The 3,332-nt window shown below is 51.7% G+C and overlaps 1 long non-coding RNA gene across 1 annotated transcript; it reads right to left on the bottom strand.

Moving 5' to 3' along the window:
- Positions 1-298: 298 nt before the first annotated feature.
- LOC115778529 (uncharacterized) lies at positions 299-669 on the bottom strand. The gene is made up of 3 exons (XR_004019844.1): positions 597-669; positions 466-531; positions 299-390 (listed from the first exon to the last, which is right to left on the bottom strand). It is a non-coding gene; the product is annotated as an uncharacterized LOC115778529 (long non-coding RNA).
- Positions 670-3,332: the final 2,663 nt, after the last annotated feature.

The raw sequence follows: 3,332 nt of genomic DNA, 5'->3' as shown, positions 1-3,332 counted from the left end.
ATAAATTACCAAATGAACAAAATTATGAAGCAGTGAACGCCTCACACTTGTTAAAACACTGGGTATGAAACCACGTTAAAACTAAGCCTCAGAGATGGCTGAAGCTACTGTATAGGCACAAGGCCGAGCACCGCAGCTGATACCGCTACCGTCTGCCAGCTGACCCACTGTGGCCACAACCCAAGTGGCAGCGGGACCGAGGACCAGAACGCGGTGATGAAGACAGCGGCAACAGCCCAACTCTCATTGACGGAACAGCGGAAACAGGGCGGCACAGAATGACACCGGGCCGTACAGGACAGGGCAAAACAGGACAGCACAGGACAGCAGCGGCTCCTGTCAGCTGGGAGCTGAGAAAGTTGTCGCCCCAGGTAAGGCAGCCAGAGGACACTGCATTTAATAGAAATGCAATTAAATGGCAGCCAACCATAATATGCTTAAGATGACGATTTAACACCCACCTACCTACTTCCAAACAGGCTCACGCATCCACTGAAGGAAACGCAATACAAACAGCCAGCTGACGTTCACCTATGACCACAACAGCGTTAGCCTCAGAAACACATTTGCTATGCAGAGAGAGAGGAAACACTCACCATAGCAGGATATCTGCTTAACGCAGCCTATACGGGTGTCAGGAGCATGGAGCTCTGCTAGTCTGCTGGGGACTGGGACCAGAAATGACAATCAGCTGACAGTAAGGAGGAGACAGGTGGAGGCGCGGTTTATATACAGTCACTCCCACCACTGAGTGGCTAAGAATGGCAGGCTCATTAAGAGACAGTCCTGCCACACAAAGTATTGGTCTTATTGGTCAAGAGATGGTGAATGTAGGAATTCCTCTGCTCTTAACTGTCTTGACTGTCGTAGGACAGAAGAACATGTATTATTTGGAACAAAAAGGAAAGATATTTCATTATGACGGATATATAAATTTTTAAAAAAATGTTAATTAGAGGTTTAATTGTTTTACCTCATTGCTGTAAAATATAAAAACAAATATAAAGGAAAAAAGCTTTTTCTTTTTTTTTTTTTTTTTTGCCTGTCATGTCTGGCAGATCTTGCAAACAGAATTGTGATCTGAATGCATTGTTGTGCCAAACATATTTGCTATTTCAAGATGAGCTCTATAGGTTCTTTATAGGCTCCTCTTGTTACTGTGTAATCCTTTATTTTATTTGAATTATTTTTAACATGCTATTTATCAAATTGTGCCAGAAATGACAGGCTTAAGAAATAGAAAAGAGAAAAGAAAGAAAAGAGAAAGGGAAAGAGGAAGAAGAAGAAAGGGAAAAAAAAAGGAGAGAAAATAGAAAAAAGAAACAGGAAAGAGTGCAAGTAAGTAAACCAAATAGTTAGCCACTTGTTAAACTTAAGATATTGACAATATCTGCAAAATTAAAGATTGTGTGGGGAAAAAATAAATAAATAAATAAATAAAAATAAAAGAAGAATAGTTATACAAACCAACCATTTTGTGTCATTATGTGGGTATATGTGTTTGTGTCATGAAATGTACTTACCCATGAAGGCAGAAAGCCGCAGCCCCGCCCATCAGAACCCAGAGGCAGGCAAAGAGAATCCCAGGAAGCCCAGGCCACCAGCAGCCCTGCAAGACCTACAAAGACCCGCGGCCACTCATTCCAAAGACAACCGTACACCCCTCCCAGCAGACGGAGGACGGAGGTCTCAGATGGAGTCCCAGCAGCCAAGGAGCAAGGGCACCAGAGCATTCGAGGCAACGAGAAGCCAGCCCCCCCGCAGCGGCCAGCCCCCCCGCACGGCTGGCAGCAGGGCTCCAGGGCCCCCGGCACCCAAGGGCCGCCCGAGCCCCCACAGGGCCCCCCCCCAAGCCGAAGAAGCCAACGCCGCCCCGCGCCGCAGCCCCCAGGGGAGCAGGTCACCACCCACATTAGAACATCCAGCCCCACCCAGGAACCAGGAGGTACCCACACCCCAGGGGGGCAGGGGGGGAGAGGCAACCAGCAAGGAGCGGTCAGGAGGCAAGCCACCGGCCCAGACCCAGGTCCAGCCAAACATACAACCACACGCACACCGGCAAGCACACCCATGTACACATTTATACACAAACACACTCTCCCACACACATATAAACATAGATACACCATATTCATTCGCCCACCCATACTCACGAAGACTGTGACAAATACAAAGACACACATTCATCCATAGCTACCCACTCTCTGAAGATGGGAGCGGAAACCACCCCAGGGCCAACAGTGACCCCAAGATGCCGCCAGCTCGGTCCCCAAGGAACCACCCGACCCCGACCCCGGGCGAGGCATAAGAAATCGGGGTGTGAGATGGCCCACCCCCCCCTCCCCCCGCCCAACTTATAAGTGTATGTGTTTATGTTGTGAATGAATGAGTTGTATAGGGTGCAGTTAAAATTGAGGGGGCAGTTGTGCCACAAGCACCAACTGCTGGACGTCAGTGCTCGCCCACACTGCCCCCCCAAAAACCCTCCATGTCTAAAATGCAAATAAAATTTGGGGACAGACAGAAATGAGGATCTGAATGGGGCCACCTCAGCGGCCGCCCCTCATCAACCTCTGTGTAACATGCCTGCCCCAAAGGTCCTATATGTATCGTGTAGTATGTGTGCATGTGTTGTGAATTATAATGTCTATAGTGCAATTAAAAAGGAGATGCAAGTGTCCGCGTGACTCTGCACGCAGCCTCTCAACCCTACACCCTACGTGTGTGTGTGTGTGTGTGTGGGGGGGGGGGGGGGGTAAGACCAGGAAGGTGGGAAAAAAAAAAAAAAAAAAAAAACACCACCCAACCTGGAAGAAGAGAGCCAGCAGTCCACTGGCTCAGTAGGCACCCCGACCTCCCACACCCCAGCACAGGGCATGGAGGGGTGAGCCCGGGGCCATGGTGACAGCATCCCAGAGCACTGCAGCACCTGAGACTGGTGCCACCGCCCCCATCATAGAGGGTAGCCCACTCTCACTAGACGCCCATTCACTCAACAATAGACACAAACAAGCGACAGGACATGCTGGCCTGAGTTGGAAATACGGTGCCCCGTCCCCACCAACCACCCCACCGCCGTCCCCACCCCCCACCCCACCCCCCGGCAGCGCAGGCACCCCAGGGCCCCAAAAGCGCAGACCGGACGTCCCAACGCAGGTTAGGTCAACCCACCCCACCCGGTGGCGCGCCTGGGACAGCAGAGACCCCCCAGCGCCAGGGGGGACCCACCAGGAGCCGGCACGGCCCCAGGCCCGGGGCCCCAGGGCCCAGCCCCCAAGCCACCCAGGGAAGACCAGCCAACCGACCGGGGGCCGGCACCCATCACCCCAAAC

Source organism: Archocentrus centrarchus, chromosome 4 (assembly GCF_007364275.1).
Source record: "Archocentrus centrarchus isolate MPI-CPG fArcCen1 chromosome 4, fArcCen1, whole genome shotgun sequence".
Lineage (NCBI taxonomy): Eukaryota > Metazoa > Chordata > Actinopteri > Cichliformes > Cichlidae > Archocentrus > Archocentrus centrarchus.
Note: the sequence above shows the minus strand (reverse complement) of the source record. Positions and strands in the feature narration are given on the sequence as shown.